The sequence below is a fragment of the Pseudochaenichthys georgianus genome, chromosome 3 (genome assembly GCF_902827115.2).
Source record: "Pseudochaenichthys georgianus chromosome 3, fPseGeo1.2, whole genome shotgun sequence".
NCBI lineage: Eukaryota > Metazoa > Chordata > Actinopteri > Perciformes > Channichthyidae > Pseudochaenichthys > Pseudochaenichthys georgianus.
The window spans coordinates 36,744,261-36,767,983 of NC_047505.1; the positions used below are offsets into that span (position 1 = coordinate 36,744,261).

General features: G+C 44.4%; 2 long non-coding RNA genes across 2 annotated transcripts; one reads left to right on the forward strand and one right to left on the reverse strand.

Annotated features, from left to right (window-relative positions):
• Positions 1–246: 246 nt before the first annotated feature.
• Positions 247–1,989, reverse strand: LOC139433335 (uncharacterized). Its single transcript, XR_011642858.1, has 3 exons — positions 1,902–1,989; positions 1,095–1,166; positions 247–553 (listed from the first exon to the last, which is right to left on the reverse strand). It is a non-coding gene; the product is annotated as an uncharacterized lncRNA (long non-coding RNA).
• Positions 1,990–17,237: 15,248 nt separating this feature from the next.
• LOC139433336 (uncharacterized) lies at positions 17,238–18,385 on the forward strand. The gene is made up of 2 exons (XR_011642860.1): positions 17,238–18,065; positions 18,292–18,385. It is a non-coding gene; the product is annotated as an uncharacterized lncRNA (long non-coding RNA).
• The last annotated feature ends 5,338 nt before the right edge of the window (positions 18,386–23,723 follow it).

Below are 23,723 nucleotides of genomic sequence, written 5' to 3' on the forward strand. Positions count from 1 at the left end.
CCGACACGTCAGCGTCTTCTCTGCATACGGCAGTTTAAACTGTATTTCCTTTATCCTGTAATATGACTTGAGAGATTTAAACTCCGCACACTGAGTTGATCTCTTTTCTATAGACGCCGGAGGCGGGCAACGTCAGGTAAAAAAAGTTATTTAGCCTTCCCAAACCTGAGCCTCACGCGCCGCCTATGGGTACAAGGCACAGGTGATGTGAAGCTCATAAAGCAAGGCAAATAGAAATAATCAGCTGATGGAGTGTAGATGTGGAAATAGGTGCATTCGATCAGCTGACTATGTTTTTCGCCACACTTTATAAGCCTGACTATAACCACCCCTTCTCTGAGATGCAGGCAGCGTCACAAACAAATGATGGTCCTGATAGACTACAAAAATATTCGGTGTGCAGATCTTTGTTTTCACAATAAAAGTAGTTTCTTAGTGAATGTCCTGTACTGGTCTTAAAATCTCATAACATCAGCTTTTAATGTTCCTCTTGGATGTTCTTCTTGACCCTCAGAGAAGGAGAAGATGTCGTGTCTTTCGGGCATGTCCTTTCCTAACAAAAATTACAGGAAACATAAAACATTATTGCAGAACAAGTGTGTTATTTATGAAAGAGGTGTGTTTGTGTGTTATGGGGCTGTTGATATAATTATTTTTTAATTGTAATCAGATTATCAATGAACAGTATGAAATTCATCAACATTGAAATATATGTTATTATCAAAATAATATTGAACTGTTATCAAAACGTAGTGCAACTGTAGAAGCTTGCTCTGTTGTCTCACTGAAAGAATAACTTTTACCACGTTTTTACAGACAATATTGAGAGATAAATAGTAGCAGTTCTCACTATGTGTTAAATATCTTTGCCTTCAATACATTAAATTAGAAAGCTGACAAAGTCATATTGCTTGTTAACATCTAAATGTGACTTTTTGCATGGAAAAAACCCTCAACTTAACTGATGTGTAGGTGATCTAGTATTTAGTATTGTTTAATGGAATGTATATCAGTGTATTCAAGTCAATACTTCATTCATTTAAACCAATATCTTTCTTGATTCTTTGTACAGTATGAAAAAAGAGTCTTTGTACCTGTGCTGAAGTTCACTGCTGTGAGGAGTCCAGTTCTGTCTCTCACTCTCTGGTCCAGCCTGTCTGCATCACCTGGACACCTTAAACAAACAGATATATATGTAAAGTACCATGTGTACAAACAATATAACTGATTCTCTTCTGTTGAACATGTTGGATTGTGTATTGTCCGAGTCAGGGTCCTTTTTATTTTACTGTAACTTTAGAAATTGTGTTACCAATGCTTACTGTTTATTTGATATCAATTTGTAATACAATTAATAAAAACAACAAGGTTTGGGTTCGTTCTTCAGATGACTGTGACGTTAACTTGTAAGCTCAATAATGAACTCCAGCTCAACCAACCATATTGTAATATCTAAGTAATCATCTTGAAATATGACATTAATAATTGTAATATACACACATCTTATTGTGAGGTTGATTTCACATACACTACTTCGACGTTAGCTAAATAGAAAATAGCATGGATAATTTACAAAGGCTTTAAAAACACAGCAGGAGCCCAAGACAATTATAAAACTTGTCATTATTTCAGTACAGTTCAATTGGTTTTATTTTCATAAACGGTTATCAACCGTTAGTGCCAAAGCAGTAGGCTATAATATATGAATTACTGCTGTATAGACTACAACCACTACTTGTTTAGCTAGCATAAACTCAACAAAGCTAGCGTTAGCTGGCTGACTGACTTTATTTCGCCGCTAAACTGCACGATATAAAACGGTGGTCTTCAAAGCGGATTTAATCCTCAATCACAATAATAATATTCAAAGTAATACTGGGCAAGTAATGGGCAAAACTTACCGTTGATTGACGCGCCATGTCAGCGGACTGGTAGCGACACGAACCGTTAGCGAACAGTTAGCCCCGCTGTCATCCGGTTCGACCTGACTGTGACTGTGACTGACCCAAGCCTCGTTGTTCTGATAGCTACGCCCAGAGCAATATAATAGAAGAGTTACGACAACGGAAGTCCAAAAACGGTTATCGTCACGTGGTTCATGTAGACGAGGATCGTTCCCCGGAAGTTCATGGCGGGCAATGTGAATGCATTGATAACAGGAGATAGAACTATAGGTTACTTACGTAACCCCAGTCTCAGAGTAACATGAAGTGAGATGTCTCACTATGGGATGCGCCTCATCGCGGAGCAAACAGAAGCATTAATCTCATTACGCCAATCCTGATTGGCCGGTGATTCTTGACGTCAACGTCAGGGGAAATCACCCCCTATAAGTAGCCTGCGCCACGACGCATGCGTCATTCAAAATAAGCACCTCTTCTCGCTTCACCATAGCAAGGAGGGCCTGGTGAGACATCTCACTTCATGTTACTCTGAGTACTGGGGTTACGTAAGTAACCTATAGTTCTCATTCATAACACTCCGTTCGATGTCTCACTATGGGATATTGTAGTTCCCGTATTGCCAGACGAGCTTATCTCGAAGCTCACCGATCAACCAGAATTTAACAGGTGGAGTCCCGACTCAACAAGGTGCCCAGCACTGCTCGGGCCACGCTTGGAGCGGAGACGTCTAGCCTGTAAAAGCGGACAAAAGTGAGTGGCGAAGACCAGCTTGCCGCCGCACAGATATCCTGGATGGAAACACCCTCCAACAGGACATTGAAAAGAGATGTGTCCTTCTTGAAGGCACCACTCCTCAAACACCCTGCACTTAAAGTCGTAAAGAGACCTGGTGGAGGAAGCTCTCGCACTCTGAATAGTGTTTATCACCTTCTGAGGGAGTACCACTGTATTCAGATTGTACCACTCACGGGTCAGGCCCATAGTGCCCCGTGCTCTGGGCGTGGGTGAAGGATCGCCCTCCCCGCCTGAGACAATCTGTCCCTGCGTGGTGGGGGCTGCCACGGCTGCCCGCACAACAGCTGATATATCCCCGCCAACCCGTATATTGCGGGCTAGGGTGGAAACATCAGAGTAAGTGTGTGGCGTTGCTCTTTCACTCTGGCCGGAGTTAAGGGTAACAGAGCCAGGGGTGGGAACGTGTACAGAGGACCCGGAGGTCAATCGTGTACGAGTGCGTCCCCGCCTAACGGTGCGTTTAAATCGTGCATTAAAGAGAACAGCTGTCATTGAGCATTTTCTCCCCTTGCGAACAGACTTAACGCGGCTCCGCCGTAACGCACCCACAGCGGACTCTCGAGGAGTCCAGTCTGCATAGAGTGGTGCACCCTTTGACAGTAATTCTGTCCCTAGGTGCATAACACCCGGTACTTGTGTCGTTCTCAGAGAGAGGAGACGTCTGCCGCTCCAAGGGATCAGTTTGTGTGCCAGTGTGTGTGACTGGAGACAACGCAATCTCCCCTGGCGGTTCATACACGATATCGTGTTGTCTATCCTCACGGGGACATGAAGTCCTCTGAGAGAAGGCAGGAAGCATTTTTGGGTGGGGAACACTGCTAAAAGCTCCGGGTAGTTTACGTGTGCCCGCTGGAAGTCTCTGTTCTAGAGACCTCTCACCGGGCGACCCTCGTAAGTCCCCTGTCAGCCCGTCTGACCTGCGTCCGTGGTGACCACCTTCCGTGAAAGGACTGCACCCGTAGGCGCGTCCCGCACTGGAAAAGTCGGGTGTAGTGCCACTACGCATTTCATAATCACCAAAACTCTCCGTAAGCCGTGGCGTTCGGGGTTTAGTTTTATTATGAGGCCCATGTTGAGCGGGTGCTTTACGAGGACATTTTCCTCCGTAATCTGACTCCGCTCGGTGGGCTTTATAGATAAAACCCTTCTTTCTAGGAGAGAGAGAACCTCTCTCTCCAGAATATGGGTTGACTCTCTCTGGGTTTGTGAAAACAGATAAATTATAACTGTTTTGAGAAGCCCAGGCAGACAACGTGAGTATCTCCTGCTGTATGCTCCTTATGCGGCTTTCACACCAGCGCTTTTCAGTTTCTAGCTCCGAGCGGGAGCTTTTCTGGTTCAGCTCCGGTTTCCCTTTTCAGCTCCCGCTCTGTTCACACAGCCCACTGGCGCCCCAGAGCTGCCCCTGTTGCGTCATGACGTCATCGTTTACATCGCTGATTTGCCCCCCAACGGCAGCCATTACGGCGCTCACAACAACTGCGTCGGGTCGATGATCGTGTTGCTTTTAATCACACGAAGCCAGAATAAATTGAATAATGACTTCTCCAACCTTATACTTTGCTCCAGAGTGCCGTGGTTCATTGTTTATTAATGTGTTTCTGCAGCATTTACCGACCGCTGCAGTATTGGCTGCTCTTCCACGGGAGTTTATTCTCCCGTTAGCTCCCGGTTAGCTCACACTGCAGCGGCCGCTCTAAAGTATTCACTGTCCGACTCACACAAGCAGCTGATGCATATCCCCAGTTCCCCTTAGCCTAAGTGAATGTGTGTCAGTCTGAATTGACACTGTTTGGTATCACAACGCTGTTATGAAAGTTTCTCTGGTATAAAACGGGTGATGTTAGCATAGCAACCGAAGCTAAACTGACTACTTGCATCCGATAGCTGCAATAATACAAAACAACACGTCTGCCTCTCTCCACAATGATCGATAACAGTGAACGGATGGTCAAAGTAAGGTACAAATAAACAGAATCACACGAAGCCTGGTTAGTGTTGCCTGACTTTATAAAGTGTGTTTATAGGCACTACTGCTTGTAGGCAGGCATAACAGTCGACCCATGGGAGGTGGGTTTAGTGTCCTGCACGCCTCGACGTAAGAGAGACGTAAGCGACGTCACCTCTTAGCTCCAAAGCTCTTGCCTCTGGACCGACAATTTTTTGGAGCTGGAAATGAAGCGGATTCCGGAGCTAAGAGCCGGCGCCGCTGCGGTGTGAACAGGAAAACCCGGCGCTTTTCAGGCTCTAGCTCCGAGCCGGAGCTGAAAAGGCGCTGGTGTGAAAGGGGCATTAGAGCCAGCTGGGATGTCACTCTTATGGCTCCGACCGGCACTGCGCATGTGCGTGACGGTGGAGCCTTCACGGCTCCAGTCGGCACTGCGCCTGCGCGTGTTGGTGGTGCCCTTAAAGCTCCGGCCGGCACTGCGCATGTGTGTGGCGGTGGCTTCACGGACCCGTCAATAATCCGTCCTTTGAGAGATGCCGTAGCTGCTCTTGAAAGGGGAAGTATTGACGGGCCGTTCTTTACAGCTCTAGCCGGCACTGCGTACGCACGTGGCGGTAGTGCCCTTAAAGCCCAACCGGCACTGCGCATGCGCGTGGCGGTGGTGCCTTCACAGACCCGTTTATTATCCGCTTTTTGAGAGAGGCCGTAGCTGCTCTCAGAAGGGGATTTATGGTTAACGGACTGTTTATTGTCTTTCTTTTCATTTTTTTTGAGCTGCGCCCTTGGCCGGAGCCTGGATGCGTCAGCGGAAAATTGTTTATTCAGACAGAAAGATGTGACATGTGTTTTATGCGGACTTGAGGATGACGTTGAGGCATCTCTCGAGGCGGCGGGAACACATTCACGGAGGGGAGAAGGAGGGGCTGTCACGCCGCTCGCTTCTTCTTCCTCGACTGCTGGCCGAAATTCTGGGTTGGCTGAGCCTGAGCTGCAGCCGGAACCGGAGATTTTCTCGGCCAACTTGCCCTCGTCTCCAGCCTGGGCTGGGGACTCGGGATGGGCTGCGACCTCTGCATCTTCGGTGTTTTAAACCGAGCAGAATTCGAGGCAGCTTGGGTGTCGTGAGTATCTCCTGCTGCATGCTCGAGCCAGCTGAGATGTCACGCTTACAGCTCCAGCCGGCACTGCACGTGGCGGTGGTGCCTTCACAGACCCGTCAATAATCCGCCTTTTGAGAGATGCCGTTGCTGCTCTCAAAAGGGGAGAAAATTGGTTTTATTGATTTTCTATTCATTTTTTTTAGCTGCGCCCTCGGCCCTCGGCCTGGATGCGTCAGCGGCAAATATTTAATGACAGAGGAATCAACCAACGTGTGACATGTGTTTGTGCGGACTTGAGGATGGCGTTTAGGCATCTCTCGAGGCGGCTGGAACACATTCACGGAGGGGAGAAGGAGGGGCTGTCACGCCGCTCGCTTCTTCTTCCTCGACTGCTGGCCGAAATTCTGGGTTGGCTGAGCCTGAGCTGCAGCCGGAACCGGAGATTTTCTCGGCCAACTTGTCTAGTCTGGCCGCAGCGCGCTGACACACGGCTTGTAGGTCCATACTGAGACAGGGCGAAGCTGGTGTGCTATCGCCGAGAGAGCAGCCATCGCTCCCGGCTTTGCAGCCTGAGCTGGTGACACGAAGACGTCGTCTTCTTGCTCATCCGAGTCAGACAGGAGGAACTCAGAGGTGTACTCTTCGTTCTCCATGTAGTCTAACTCCAGGACATCTTCCGCGGGTGAAACCATGGTGAGGTCCAGTCGGGAGCCCCAGCTTGGTATAGCGTGGGGCCCCGTTCCCGCGTTTCTTGCCGCCACCGGATCTCGGCCTGATATGGCGCAGGATTCCGGTTCTGCGGGTGCCGCTGTCGGTGAGCCCCAGACCGCAGTGAGGGGCTCCATCTCTGCGGCAGACGTCCCCGTGTCTTGATTGCCGGTCGGCGGATCAGTGGACATGAGGGGGTCCCGTCCCGACAGGTTAACTTGTTGCGCTAACCTTCGGTGGAGGCTCTTCACGGTGAGGCGGGCACAATGTCCGCACGAGCCGGGGTTGTCGATGGCCTCCTGGGCGTGTTCCAGCCCGAACAGATCTGGTGTGAGTCTGTGCCTGACACTTTCAACCCGCAACCGCAGCGCCGAGCCTCCGAGTTCCTGACTCCTCTGCTGTGAGGGAGAGAGGCGTCCATCTCGTTCGCCGTGAGGCGTGGAGAGGGTTCGCTCATGACAGGTACGTTCGAGAAAAAAATGTTTACCGATCTGTCTTTAATCCGGGGGAAAAAAGGACAGCGTGGATCTTTTTCTCTCAAGGATATTACCTGGTATGGTAATATTCCTATAATCCTTTTCTCCTCCGTGGAAGAGAGAAGAAAAAAGTGTCCTCGCTACCGTGGTGTCGGTAGTGAGGGAAAAAACACAAGTTAGCAACTGGTGTGTTGCTAACTTGAAGTCAAAACCTTACCTTACTCCAGAGGAAGAACGGCGAGGTTGACTATAATACTCTTCTGTGAGAGAATCGGGTAGCCGGCTAACGCCCGTCAACCGAAATTAGCTTTGGGTTCAGTCTGTGGACTGTTAAGCTAGCCCGGCTACCGTTCGAGATGTGCTCTGAAGCGAGAAGAGGTGTTTGAATGACGCATGCGTCGTGGCGCAGGCTACTTATAGGGGGTGATTTCCCCTGACGTTGACGTCAAGAATCACCGGCCAATCAGGATTGGCGTAATGAGATTGATGCTTCTGTTTGCTCCGCGATGAGGCGCATCCCATAGTGAGACATCGAACGGAGTGTTATGAATGAGAACTACGATTTTTGGTAATCATTAGTGAATAAAGGTTTTGATTTGCAATATTTATACAACAAATCGATATGTGTATGTATTTACATCAATATGTTTTAAAAAATAAAATATAATTTGCTAATATTAAGTAATAATATTAGGATTAGTGTGAACAACTAGTTTACATGTTAGGCTAACAGTGCCTTGGTTAAAGAGCCTGTTGCTGTTTATTTATAGCTTTGAATTCTTTCAAACCAATATTATCTTCTTAAACTTGTATGGTAGTCAGGAGCATCACTTTCTAATGTTTATTGATACATTTAGAGGGAGGGAATCTAAAGTAATGCTTTAAAATTCAGATTAGATTCATTTCTACCATTTTCTTAAATTCATGGTAGTTTCAGTAATCCCATGGTAATTGAGGACACAAGTTATCTAAATGACTAATGTCATCTTTATGGCTTTCAGAAAGGACAGGTGACTATCAAAGGACTAGCAGCAGCAGCAGCAGCAGCAGCAGCAGCAGCATGATGATGATGATGTTAAATGTGTTGTTTTAGGAACATCCATTGCAAATACATGGAGTTCAATAAACATTGAATAGCATATCATGCAGTTTGTCGGTGCCTTTTGCTCCGTGTTGTCCTGGTTTGCTGTGCTGCCTCCTAGTCGCCACCATGGTTTGCTGTGCTGCCTGGGGATGCTCAAATCGCTCAGAGAAAGGAGTACGAATGTACGGCTTCCCCACTGACACAACTCTATACCCAACCAACATATTCTATTGGCTCTGGCATAAGACACACCTTCCCAAGTTAGTGTAAAACAAAACATGACTGGACATATTCTATGACTATGACATAACCACCTTTTTGAGGCCTCCATGTGTTTCTCCTTAAGTCTGGAGCCCCCCTCCCTGCAGTGAGAGGAGAGGAAAGAACCTGCCCACTCTCTTATCAGAGAGCAGGGCATAAATCATAGGCCTTACACTCAACTTAACAAACCACTTTGTTTTGTTTATGCTGTAAATATAGAAAAACCTAAAATATGAAGCATTTTCATTGTGGGTTATACAATAATATAATTGATTATAACTAACTTTCGTTTTAAGTATTTACTTTTCACATTGGTAAACTGCCTTTGTTCCCAGTTATTAAGCTCTTCTTTACTCGCTTTGTAACAATAATCAGTAACAATACGGATGTGTGTTATTTTACGTTGTTTAGCAAAAAGAAGTCCCTCAACAAATGGCCTTTGCCTCAGCAGTTCGTGCTGTACCTAGTATTGCACCCTTTTGCTTGCAAAGTACTTCACCTGAATTAGTTTTCATTATAAAGGCCCAAGTGGCTGCTTGGTCACCTTTTCGCAAACTCCCCTCTGTAAACAGTGTTACCTTTGGAGCAGTGGTTTTCTTTAAGGGTTTCAATGTTTCCCTGTGTGGCTTACTACTTGTGGTCCTAAACTCCACATCTGGATCTGACATCATCCTCTGCCATTTTCCATTCTTATTCTCTCAGTTTTTTGATATTGATATTTTTGTTCTGGTGTTAAGATAATTTTTTGAATCTCCCTCTTTTCTTAACAACTGGAGCTATGTCTATTTTAGATCTGACTTGGTTAAGAGGTGATTTGTTCTTTGGTGAGAGGAACACTATTCCCCTTGTGCTGGGTGGGGGTGGGGGTGGATAGCCTGCTTACAGTCTCCAGATCTTCCTCTCTGTGCTGAGGCCATAAAAGTTTTAATGGGTCGCTCCGTGGTCTGTTCAGATTTTCTTCTCCTCTAGAGGTCACGCCTGTATCTGACCCCGTGTGCTGGGTTTTTCTGCAGCACCTCGGGAGCAGAGAAAGGGGGAGATTTTTTTTTTTTCCAAAAGTGTAAGCATGAGCAAAATAGTTTAGTTGATTTTGGTAAAGTATTTGAGCTTTAGCTTCGCAAAAAACTTCCTCATATTAGTTTTGAAGATATTGTTGGGGTTTGATATCTGCTGATAGTTCCCACTTAGATTTTCTCTTCAAAGTACATTGCAAAACAACCAGTATTTGTGGGTCATCTGATCACCACCTTGCCTTCTGACAGTTTAATAGTCCTTATCATATTATCACTCTGTGCTTTCATGCTAGGACCTATTCTCTTTGCCAGAGCTGCTGCTATTCCTCCTGCATGTTTTAGCTTCCTATTAGCAGGGTTCACTAACATGGTTTGTTGACTAGTTTAAGATTTTCAATAATTGACATTTATTATTTCCAACATTCCTTTTCCCTGAATATCATGTCTAACAATGTGTTTTCTTCTAGGATTAGTAGCATTTTCTAGCTTTTATCCCTGTAGGGTGGAGGTAGGGTCTCAGACATTATACCACCTGCTTGTGGCTCTCTGTCCAAACGGTAGTCTGACAGGAAAGTATTTAGGTCACGGTACGCCCGTGGGTCTGGGCTAAGCTGACCAGGGCGAGCAGAAGCTCCGGATGTTGCTTCTGTGTATCGCTCCGGATGTTGCTTCTGTGTATCCCTCCCTGTGTGGTTGGCTCTGAGTCATTAAATTGCGTTTTAACCTCATCAGCCATTCTTTTTATTTTTATTTTTATTTTATTCAAGGGTTTTCGTTCACTCTTTTATACACATGCAAGTTTCTAGGCTATTACTCACGCCAGAGGATCAGTCCGACTATACCGTCACTTGGTTCTAGGTTCTCTTCTGGATTCAGCTAGTGCATGCGGACACCTCAGTTTAAGAGTGTTATGTATCGAGCTTCGAGCTTTTTCAACAGCATAGGTACCTTTTAGACCTATGTTTATCTTTATTAAATCTCCCATTAACTCTTCCCCACGTTATGTTTTAACGCAAAAGTTCAAACCGCAGCTCTTTGACAAGTCCTACCTATAAGTTTCAAAGCAATTTGGACAGATACTGAGCAGTGCTCCTACGGCTGACTTCACTAGCCAACAAACCTGTGTTAAAGGGACCACAGGGACTTCTCAATTTGGCTAGGGGAAGAAGAACCTACTTTAGCTTCTTTAACAGACAGCAATATCCGATATAATATAACCCTCAGTCCGGTGCAATAGTATCATCTTAAATTACTACACTTTAAGTTAAAACATATTCTAGGATTCGGGTAGGTATTTTAACAAGACTTTCAGCCTGTATTTCGCTGATTTGTACTCATCGACTTTTTTCACTAGGTCGTTTTGGTTCTTGTATTTTGACTCTGTAAAAGTATTACTTTTCACAGTGCCCCACGTTGGGCGCCATGTTTAGAGTTCTAGGTGAGGCCCCGATTAATTTATTCCGGTAAATTACTCTGACCTCACTAATTGACCTGACCGAAGTTACTGAGTCTATGCAAGTTTACTGCTTGGCTCAGATCCACCAAACGTCAGCAAGATCTCACCTCTATTAACTCCCCGAAGAACCAGGTTCAACTAACTGCTGTTTCTATTCAGACAACTCTTTTTAATCTGTTTAAGCGATCCCGAAGGATTTTGGTATCAGTAAATGGGGTGTGTTCCTACCTAAACATGTGTGTGGCAGGGTGCAATCTTACCTTTGAAGCAGGAGAGGAGAGCACAGATATCCTTTAAGTTGTCCCAGTCCAAAAGGTGGGATCAGTTTATTTGAAGAAAAATAGGTCCAAACTAATACAGGGTTTTTACCTTCTCTCTTTACAACATTATAATCATACTAAACACAAAAAAATGATGCTGTGATCATGTTCAAATATGAAACTTTAATTCACAGTCTTACATTTATTACCAAAATGTTTCCCTTCAACTGCCCAATTTAGTTGTGACATTTAATATCTCCCGATAGAATTTAGAGGCATTTCCTCATAAAAAGACCGGTGATAATAAAAAGCCCATTCAAAATCCCACAGTGATTCGGAGGGAGTTCCTCACGTAGGTGGGTATCAATAAACTCTCAAAATCCCACAGTGATTCGGAGGGAGTTCCTCACGTAGGTGGGTATCAATAAACTCTCAAAATCCCACAGTGATTCGGAGGGAGTTCCTCACGTAGGTGGGTATCAATAAACTCTCAAAATCCCACAGTGATTCGGAGGGAGTTCCTCACGTAGGTGGGTATCAATAAACTCTCAAAATCCCACAGTGATTCGGTGGGAGTTCCTCACGTAGGTGGGTATCACTAAACTCTCAAAATCCCACAGTGATTCGGAGGGAGTTCCTCACGTAGGTGGGTATCAATAAACTCTCAAAATCCCACAGTGATTCGGAGGGAGTTCCTCACGTAGGTGGGTATCAATAAACTCTCAAAATCCCACAGTGATTCGGAGGGAGTTCCTCACGTAGGTGGGTATCACTAAACTCTCAAAATCCCACAGTGATTCGGAGGGAGTTCCTCTTTAGGTGGGTATCAATACTCTCAAAATCCCACAGTGTATCGGAGGGAGTTCCTCTTTAGGTGGGTATCAATACTCTCAAAATCATCTTCCATAAAATCATTCCATTCAGCATTCAAAGCAATTCCCTCATTCAAAGCAATTCACTCAGCATTCCAACCAAAAAATTCAAGAGATATTCACCAAGTTTGAGAGAACCTTACCGAAAGCTATTAACCCAGCTCTGAAAGACAGAGCCTACCGGGAGAGAGTATACCAGGGGTTTCCCCCCCTCTCCCCGACGAAATCCAAAAAAGCCAGTCTTTTTATGCTCAAAAAACCGGATAGAAAAGCCACAAACACCTCCTCTATACCCAACCAACATATTCTATTGGCTCTGGCATAAGACACACCTTCCCAAGTTTGTGTAAAACAAAACATGACTAGACATATTCTATGACTATGACATAACCACCTTTTTGAGGCCTCCATGTGTTTCTGCTTAAGTCTGGAGCCCCCCTCCCTGCTGTGAGAGGAGAGGGAAGAACCTGCCTACTCTCTTATCAGAGAGCAGGGCATAAATCATAGGCCTTACACTCAACTTAACAAACCACTTTGTTTTGTTTATGCTGTACATATAGAAAAACCTAAAATATGAAGCATTTTCATTATGGGTTCATACAAGAATATGATTGATCATATATGATTTATAATTAACTGTCGTTTTAAGTATTTACTTCATACTATGAAGCTCTCAACACCCTCTTTTGAAAACGCAAAGTTATAAAACAGCAACAACTAAAATTGTAAGCATACCTACATATTCAACCATCAAGAAGCACTCTCATTATGGGTTCATACAAGAATATGATTGATCATATATGATTTATAACTAACTTTCGTTTAAAGTATTTAGTATCCTCTCCCGTGTTGTTCCTCGATACGTAAAGGCTGCACCACCGTTGACAACTTCTCTCTACATATCAGACATACCGGTAAACCAGCATCGTTTGCTGTGAAAGCATACAACTCTGTCCACACAGAATTAAATTCTGTGTTCCTCCGGTACTTTTCTTTGATTTATCCATAGTTCGCTCTTCGAGCTGGGGGTCAGGTTATTCGCCTGCAGGAAAAGGTGCTCGCGCGGGACCGTAGCAGGATGTGACGCATATTTTAGTTGACCTAATTAAAACCGTTTTGTTTTTTATTTATGTGTCACAGTATCACCTCAAAATACAAGATACGAAACATTTTCAACCATGCAACAAAATATAAATAGTCCTACAAATACTTTTATTTTATTTCCTTCTTATTTTTGTCTAAGCTCAAGGGAGCCAGAGCAGAGGGCTTAAAGGGCCACATGCGGCCCGTGGGCTGGGGTATGCTACACCCATACCAAGAAATGGCTTAGCCCCACCATGAAAAATGATGTTAAAGTAAGCAAAATAAAGTCTGCCAACTCGCGCGGAGTAAATTGCACCGACAGACAGGTTTTGAAAACTTTTGTCACGTAGTGATCGTCTTCTCAATAGAACATCTTTGATAACGGCGTGGCGTTGTTGCAGGAAGTCCCGACCGAGAATACTTTTGCTGTAGTACCAGGGGTGCACATAACTGGTACGCAGGTTATGTAATCTGAAATGCGTACCGTTACTTGTGTCACAAAGGGCATTTGCGTACCGACGTACTTGTGAAGCTTTTCCAGAAGGCGGTTAGATCACCGGACGACAGAGTCGGTCTGCGTGTGCACAGACAGGGCTGCTGTTAACGTTGGTCTGTATAACGGAATTGTGCCAAAACGACGCCAACCGGCTGCGGAGGGCGACTCTTCTAACTCTTCTTCCCCCCCCCTTCACTGGAGAACTGCGCTAAAACAGCTGATCACAACGTTCACACTCTGTGGTCACGAAGTACTCCACTAGCCCTCCCCCTCTGTCGACTTTCCTGAAGTAGCCTACTCCCCCGTTGATATCAACACGTAATGAATTAAAACCCCACGGTTTGATGATTGATAGGTGTGTGGGCTGTCTTTCATTTTGACACAGAACAATGTTATAATAAACATAGATACTGTATGTTAAATGGATATATCCGCCTTATTTCATTTATCTTTCTATTCCCACAACAATATACATAAATAAATGGCATATTTTGGACATAGTTCGAATGGTGATTAATCATGATTAATTAATTTTTAAGCTGTGATTAATCTGATTACATTTTTTAATCGTTTGACAGCCCTAATTATTATATATCTACCCCCCTGTCCGCATTGATGTCCGTCACTTGAAAAGGGACCGATTTATGAATGAGTATTGCCACTCCCCTTGAGTGTGACGAAAATGACTCAGTTATGACCTGTCCCTGCCATCGTCTTCTCAAACGCAAAATCTCAGTGGATGTTAGGTGGGTCTCTTGCAGGTATACTACCTTGGATTGCAACATTTTAATTCTAGTCATTACTTGTTTTATTTTAGATAATCCCCCTAGCCCTCTAACATTCCATGATGATATCTTAAAAAGGTTATCAAGTGTCATTAACCCATCTCTCCAAAATGATCAAAAGGGACCTCATTGTAAATATTGAAACAGCAACTACTCGTCTACCAAACCACATTGTCACATCAAGGATCACATTTAAACAAACATAAAAATACAAAAACACACCATAAGAAAACATGAACCCTCCGTCTCCCCAAACGAGACGTGAAACACTCTCACCAACGGCCTTAACGAAACGCGCCGTCCTCCTCACCTCTTCCATGTAAGAGCTCCTAGGCTATTTAACCAATCCTTTAAGAGGAGCAGCTAAACCAATAACTAACCACTGCAAGAACCCCTCATCTTCGACCAATATATATTCGAGGGATGAAAGAGACCAAGAGCAACAACAAATCCGAAATATTGCAAAAACATTAAGACAAATTAAACATCCATTCAGTATTTTTAACACACCCTAAACATGAAATGTGGTGCATTCAACACTGTTTTAAATCACGACCACAGATCGAGATAACGGAGATAAGCTCAAAAGTTAGTTGGGCGTTACAATGCATGAATGAGCTGTAATAAGCCTGAACAGAGATATGAATGCAGATGAACCTTCAAACGACGTAATGTGGATCGTATCATTTCCAAGTGAAAACTAGTGACCGATAGTATTAGCTTTTTATCTTAATTCCAGCAGAGCATCATTATTCCGTCCGGAACAAACTAGGGGCATAGCGGAGTGTCAAACCTAGTGAAATTACAGTGCGTTCTTCATCAGTAACGCCAGGATATATCCATAGGCTTGAAGCGTTGAAGTCGGTACAAAACATAGTTCAAGTTGTACAGTCAGTATCGGAACAACAAAAAAAAAAAAAAAAAAAATGCTCCGCTGGATGATCCAAATTATGTAAACTCACCACATCTAGCCGTTGTCTGTATCCTTTCCATCTCGAAGAAATTACTCTTCAGGAGTATTGAACACACGTCTTTTCCCGTTGTGCAGCGTGTACATCCTGGCAGGGAAAATAAGGCTACGCCGCTTTGTCACCTCCGCTGAGAAGTCGGGGAAAAACATGATATGGCGAGTCCCGTATATCACCTTTCCTTTGGCTCGTGCCGCCTGCATCACCCTGACTTTATCCCTAAAGTTTAAAAACGTTACGATGAGAGGTCTCGGGGGAGGAGGGGAGTTGGGCTTCGGTCTGCCACCCGGGATTCTGTGAGCTCGCTCGATTACTAACGGTGTTGGGAAGTTTTCGGGACCGAGTACTTCTGGTATCCATTTCTCCAAAAACGATTCCACGTCTCTACCTTCGGCGTTTTCTGGGAGACCAATAACACGTAGATTTGACCTCCTATCGCGATTCTCAAGATCGTCTACTTTCTCGGTGAGTGCTGTAATCACTTTCTGTTACGGTAGAGCGAAGGAAGCAGGTAGGACCCAAATGCAGATTAACGTACAAATAATTCCTTTATTTCAAGGCTATGCTGACAAATACAGAACAGACCAGAACAGTCAACACTCACCGAGGACAAGCCAATACACAAGACAACCCGACAAAGAGAGACAGAAAACCCAGAACTTAAATACACCCAGGACTAATCACATAAACACGAGACAGGTGAGGAGGGAGGAGAAAACACATAGGTACCAGGTGAACACAATTGGGTAATCAGAGAGGGAAACCGACAGAAAGCAAACAGGCAGGAAACGGGGGTGAACACTTTACAAAATAAAATAGGAAACCCAAAGATAGAAAAGGACAAGAAAAATACCAACACAGACAAATCCTAACACTTTCTCCATCCCGTTCACTGTGTTATGAAGCACCGTCACGTTATCCTCTGTCTCACCAATGCGATCCTCGGCCTGTGTTAATCTTCCCGAGTGAGCTGAGATCCGTTTTAATTTCCGAGATTGCAGCCAGAATCTCATCATTACGGGTGGTAACGTCTGCTCTTAGGGAGTGGATTGCTTCTAATATTTTGCCGTTAGATTCAGCTTGGGCTGAGCTAGCCATGAGGTTCGCGCTGGCCCCACCGGCATTGGCATTAGCCGTGTCCATCTTTAGCTTTAGCTTAGCTTGCCTGGTTGTTGGTGGAGTCCTTCGTGTTCTGGAACAATTCGGCTTCAGCTTTGGTATTTTTTGGGGCATATCAGATTGCCATTGCTTTATGTCTCAAACTGTGGGTTTTTATGAATATTTAACTGGTCAGTATTAGGTAAAAGGATGGAATTGATCGGAGAGTCGGGGCTCGTCACCTGTTCAGCAGTCCGCCATTACAGGAACCCCAATAAATTCACTTTTACAAGATGCCTGTGTGCTTTGTACCAGGTTGTAATCACATAAGTGATCATACCACTTGCTCGTTCTATCGATTCCCGTCTGATGAAAGGACCAGGAGTCGCTGGATCAGACATATCAGGTAATATACATGTTGTGCATGGAACATATATAGTCAAGTTAGCTACCTAGCTAGTAGCGACGAGTAGCGAGCCGAGCACGTTAGTTAGCATTACATTACTTAGCCTTGTCACTTTTAGTAGCCTTACGATCAAGTTATTATTTTATTACATGAAGTAAACTAAAGCAAACAGATATTGTTCTAAACTGTATTAAAGTAAACAGGTATTATCTTGAACTGTATTGAAGTGAACATGTATTATTTGGGACTGTTTTAAAGTAATCCTATATATATAAACCTTCTTACATACACTTTCCCAGACACCCTGACACACACAATACACTCCCTGACCGATACCTGTATCGCACGGCAGTGGAGCGGGGAGCCCGGAGTGCTCTGTTACAGGGCACTCTGTATTTTCGTATTGTGTCTTTTTACCATTAAAATCAGATTATTGCTATAACTTTTATGCCGGTGTTTTGAACTCCTTCTCTTATTAATCTGACCAGGCTCATCTAACGGACAGCGCGGAGCAGAGCTGGGCTTTAAGCCACCACTACTGTGTCTGCTCCTACAAAACCAACATTTTAAACAGTAAGAGTAGTCATGATGGTAAGTATTTCGTGAAACATTTGAAGAGTAGCCTACTGCGCCATCCACCGGGTGCTAAGGAAGCAGTCAGGGAGAGTCGAAGGCAGGCAGGGAGCTTTGCATGACATTCTTCTGGACGTGTTTCATTGTGATTGATACGATGGGCTCGTAAGAACTCAGATGCTCGATTCTGTTGCTTGGTAATAGTCTTTATTGGACAGAAACCAAAGCAATCAATGACTTCTAGGTTCTACTAGGACTCTCCATGGAATCACTAGGATCTACTAGGTACTGTAATATCGATCTCTGGTAAACAGGCATGGATCTAACGATAACACAAGACGAACCAACACCAGACAAAGGGAGAGAAGGACTAAATATACATATTAGGTAATGGGGCACAGGTGGACACAATCAGGGGCGGGAACAACAATCAGTCTAGCAGGTGCCACACGGACAGGAAGTGCCGACACCTGGAGAGAGAGAGTATAGTGATTATTATCAACAGACCGATAGACAAAACACTAAAACACAACAGCTAACAGCATACTAGCACTAAACCCTGACAGTGATGACAGTAAGGGTGAGTCAATCTGTTTGTTGGAAAGACAGTAGTTGAGTGATTACTGAGAGAAAATTATTAGGAGATAATTATTCAAAGTGTTGTTACTTTAAAGTGTTGTTACTGACCTTTTTCTCTTTTATTTCCTTTCCCTCACCTGTAGCTGCTGAGACCCTGAGGAACATGCACACTGACCTGCCCTGGCAACCTGATTTCCACTGTACGTAATAGTACAGTAATTTGGTTATGGTATATTATTTATATACATCAAAGGCACAATGCACCCCCCAGAGACACACATGTATTGAGTGTGATATTTTGCATAGGTCATGTGAAATCATCTTTACACACTAGAAAACTGTAGGAGCGGCAACTTGTTTTGAAATTGAATTTTTAATATCCGATAATAAAGTTGATCTGTTTTCTTTATTCTTCTCTCTTCCCAGCTCCACCCATCACCATTCTCTGTTCCTGCAGGTCCTGCTTGCTAATCAATGCTTTATTTTTTTACACAATTACAAATAAAGTCAATGTATTGTATGACATGAAGTTGTGCTTCATTCGGAGTCAATAATAAATTCATTCTGCCTTCAACTGCACAATGACTGTGGACTGCACCGACATCCATGTAGCTGCCCCCCAGTAAGATGAACCAAGCAGAGAGGGTCACTATCATGCCCAAGGACATCCAGCTGGCCCGCCGCATCCGCGGAGAGAGGGCTTAGACTGACCCGAGACCAGCACACCCAAACACAACGGCTCTTTTAAGAGCCACCTACAGTTTCAAAGAGTTGCAATCCTACGTTATTATAATGATTAAACTGGTTCATGTATCACTTAGTTTACTGAACCGTGATGAATGAAATAAATGAGTGAGGTAGTGGTTTACAGAAGTTACAAAGACATTAATATATGAGTAACAGGTCAGTGTAAACACAAGCTTCTGTCAATTATGGATCATTCAAACTATATACAAATAATATGTAATAAAGTTCTAAAATAAGTATTCGGTATATTCCTTGATAGCTTTTGGAGAAGGTTGTTTTTAAGTTTACTAAAATCTATCGTTTCAACTGTTTCACTTTCTAAAAAGGAACAGGTGAGTAGAGCATTATTGAGTTTCTTATTCTGTCAGTAAATTATCCAAATGAAATGTTTATCATTATTTTAGTCAACCCTAAACAAATTGATTGTACCTTTTTAATAATGACCTTACATGGTCGCCAAAGTTAAATTAACTTCAGAAAATCAAATCTGTTCTGAGAAAAAACTAATAAATGTTTAAAGATAGGAACTTGCTATCCCACTGAAAAACAGTCCGTAGAGATTTAAAGGCGTAGTTGTAGTTCAGTCCAACATTTCATTTCTCCAACAGTCAACTATTTTCATAAAGAATATATATATTTTTCAAAGTCAACTTTATTGTCAATCTTACTCAGTTTGTGTTTATAGACAGAGAGATCAAAAAGACTTTTAAATCAAATAAAATTATACAATTTACAGATATGTATACAAATATATATATATATATATATCCTATATACACCATCATGTATAATGATGGTGGACACTTCACCTCCAGCAGGGCAGATGGCTGCACAAGTCCATCGGGGGATGCTCCCAAAACACCGACTCACTCACAAAGAGACCAGACTCGAACACTGTCACCTGAGAGGCCTGCACAAAAGCCTTCACCCCTTCGGCCTCGTTTACAACCCCCCAGTTGACAGCCGTCCAAGTTGTACCCCCCGAGCACCCTCTTCATGAGGGACGCGCATGGAGTGGATGAAAGTCCCGACCGCAGCACAGCACCAAACTTGCTGGCTGTCAACCTGCCCCGCCTGTGTAACTGCCACTGAGGATTTGTCCGCTGTCCTCCGGTGGCTGTCTGGATGGCAGCTTGCTGGTCTCTGCTCAGTCGCATTGAGGCAAGAATTGCCTCAAGCCCCCGACCCCCATGCCCCTTCACCAGCTCCGGCACGGTGACAATGGCCTGATGTTGAGGCCGCAGCTCTGGCTCAGGTGACAAAAGCCATGCCATGCCACACTGTGCGCCCCTCAGTGCAGACCTGAACCAGTCTACATCCTGAGTGGCGATGTCTCTGGCCAGTGGGTTGTATGTCTCCTCTCACTGTTGGTAAAGTTGAGACACCGGCTGGACTACTTTGGAAGTGCCAGGCTTCCTCCACTGGCACTCAACATCTGTGGAGCTGATCTGCCACATGGCACATATTGCCAATGCTGCAGCGTGGCTGCATTTGTACATCCCCCATGCACAATCACAGACAGCGCTCTGCATCGCGCTATCGTCTCCCATGCAGATCTGTACAAATAAAGTAAGTACCATGTTTGTTAGCATGCTATAATAGATTGAATGAGCAATAATACAAGGATGGTCCGGATCTGGGGGTGGGAGGGGTTATTTTTCCATAGTTTTGTCCTCTTGTCTGATTGTTGTTATTGTTTGTTTTTTCTGTATTTTTTGTAATTTGTGTTGTACTGGTTGTGATTGTACATTGTATTTTTCTAAATGTGTATGAATACATTTTTGAAAAACATTTGATCAACAATAAAAAAGGATTTGGTCAGGATCTAGACTCAGTGTGTAGTTTATTAATTAATCAATGCTCTCTACATTAGGAAAACACATACCAGTGTACCAGAGGGAGTCACACACAGCTGTGCCTAGATAACCAAACAAATTGACAAGATAACCAAAACCCTTGAATCTACACACAGCAAATAAACTCAAATGACACAACGATATGTGAAAGGAGATCACACATACAGTATAGTCGATATAAAACTGGCCGCTTCAATCTGAAGAGCAACTAAAACAAAACACGGGAGTTTACCTTGTTCTTGTGAACACTAATGTTATCCACAGCATACCACGAAGTTCTTAAGGAGAAAACTAGTTACTGAAACAAAACACGTTAGTGTACCTTGTTAGCTAATGTTAGCTAGCTGACATTAACGTTACACATTGCACTCATATTACTCACCAAAACCTTGTAAAGCCGGTCCCGCTGCTCTTACAGAACCGACTAACTCCCCTTTCGTGTATGTACAGCTCTCAACGTGTCCAGACTTGTAGTGATGCTCACCTCGTTTTATACTTTTATTCTCATTCTGAAAGAAACAGGTGAAATTTGCTAACGTGACGGCCGTCTTTGTGATGGTGACGCGTATTGTGCGAGACCAGAGACCTGTAGTTCACTCAGCGGTTTCACACAAAAAAATGTTGTAACTTCACAGTTTTACGACACATTTTTATTTTTTTGACTTGCAAAATATTCTTTTAAATTGACAAACATCATATGTGTCATTCGTGGCCCAATTCAAACGGGATCAAAAGATAACCTTTCTCTCTCCATTGACTTCAATGTATAATTTTAGGCTTCCGGTGTCCCATGGAGGCTCCCGGAAAGGGAGGGACTTCGCCTCTCTATACCTGGGACTGTGGGAAACAGTAGGCTTGTTTGAGACAAGCAAGAAATGCGCAGACCTGCGCAGTTGCGATCAACGTCTTGCTAGTGCGTTGCATGATGGTTAGTCATTTTGTCCGACTTGCTCTGGAGGCTCGCCCACATGAGACTTTGAAATCTCGCGGGACAAAGACGCCCGCAGCCTTGAGAGCGAGGCGAGGCGAGTTGGCGCAGTTGCTCTCCAGGAGCTGCGGAAGCGAAATGTTTGATGGGAAACGGCTTGCTGGTATCTCGAGCTGAGCGCTCATTGGTGGGTTTTACCCGTTTTACCACGTGCTGCTGATGAAACTCTCCAATTTGCTGGCAAAAGTTTGTTGTTGTTTTGTGTCAGTTTTACGTCGCCACATCCATTCCCATTTTTCATCATTGTTCCACAATGTTTATCATCATGAAATTAATATCTATATATTTTATACTATACTGCTTACCGTTTTCATACTTTATATATCTTAGCATATTCATACACACTGTTCATACTGCTCACAGGCTGATATCCAGTGTATTCATATACCCCACTGTTTATTCATCATTCAATCAATTCATTCTATATGTTATTCTGTCTATTGTGTACATTACTTTCCACTTCACTGCTTGTTGCACCTGGTTAGAAGCTAAACTGCATTTCGTTGTCTCAGTACCTGTAATATGTTCAATAACAATAAAGTTTCTCTTTAAGTTAAACCAAATCATTCAAATAAAATCTATTGTAATGTAATGATTTGGTTTAACCTTATTTATTGAATACATCATTTAAAATGGCAAGATTAAATCAAATTATATCCATGTTGTACACATAAAGCTTAAAGTGGCAGCTAAAGAATTAACACAGCAGCAGGTCTGTTCAATTCATGCTCATTAAGCTTCATGTGTGCGGATCTGAAGGGACTGATCATTTGTAGCCTGTCCACCTATCAGTTTTGCAAACATTAAGAGGGAGGAGCATTTCTATTGCATCCACTTCATCTGCAACGAAAAACGCCAACGCAATTTCCGCCATTGCAAACCCAGCCAGTCAAGCCGACTCCGAGTCCGAGCTGTCCGACTTAAGACGAGCTTTTTGAGACCTCCCCCGGCTGCGATCGGCTACTCTCGTCTACTTTCGAGGCGAGCCGCAATGTGTCTCAAACAAGCCTAGTATTTCGATCTTTCTGTATGGACAGAGATTGACAATAAAGTTGACTTTGACTTGTTCCCATGCTCATCCTGTCAATGCTCATTCGTCATTATTTAACATATGTAATGTATTTGTCAGCAAATAAACCAGTTTTAAAACCTTTACTAAAGGTATATAGTGTGGTGACACGTTATTGGACATAATTCACCTCTCTTATTGTGTTGCCACACGGACCCTTTAGTGGGAACACCTGGAGAGTTAGCCCCCATTCCTGCTAGCTCGTTAAGCAGAGCAGTTGATGTGTTGAGCTCTCTATACTTAATGGATAATAAAGATTGGAACTCCGTTCTGAATACACCGCCTCCGACTCCCTTTTCCTGGCGCTACACTGGTGACCCTGACGTTTCCGAGAAAGTTTCCGGAAAATTAACGAGCATGGCTGAACGCGATGTGTTCGTAAAGCTGCCGGAATTCTGGGAGCACGCCGCGGAGGCATGGTTCGCACATGTGGAGGCGCACTTCGTCTGCCGACAGGTCCGTGACGGGGACCTGAAATACTACCATGTGGTAGCAGCGCTGGGCAGCTCTACGTCGTCCAGGTTGGTGGGATTCATCGCAGCCCCCCCACATCATGGCAAATATGAGGCGATTAAGGCCCTTCTCCTTAAGACATTTAGCTTATCTGCTAAGGAGAGGGCCCGCCAGTTACTTGACATTCAAGGCCTAGGAGACAGCAAGCCATCTCAGCTAATGGAGACATGCTAAATCTGCTAGGGGGGGAAGATCCCCGGATTTTATTCACGGAGATTTTCCTGCGTCACTTGCCTCCCCGGGTCCAGACGGCGCTGGCCAACACGCCTGTCACGGAGCCGCGTGCCTTGGCTGAGGAAGCGGATCGTTTTTTCCTGGCTACACAACAGCCCGGTGCAGAGACGTTAGCCGCGACGCGCAGCAGCCCATCTGCAGTCAAGACAGCATGGCGGGGGCCGGACACGGCTGTGGCGAGCCGGCATGGAGACACCGGAGAGTGCTCTTACCACGCACGTTTCGGGACAAGGGCGAAGAAGTGCATTGCTCCGTGCAGCTACAAACCCCCGGGAAACGGAGGGGCCGGCGCTCGGTAGTGGCCCTGAGCGTCGGCGGCACGTGCAGGCTCCTCTTCGTCAGCGACAGCGTTTCGGGGAGCCTGTTTCTGTGTGACACGGGCGCTCAACGGAGCGTAGTTCCCGCGTCGAGTGAAGACGTCACCCGGGGAGGGCACGGACCGCGATTGACG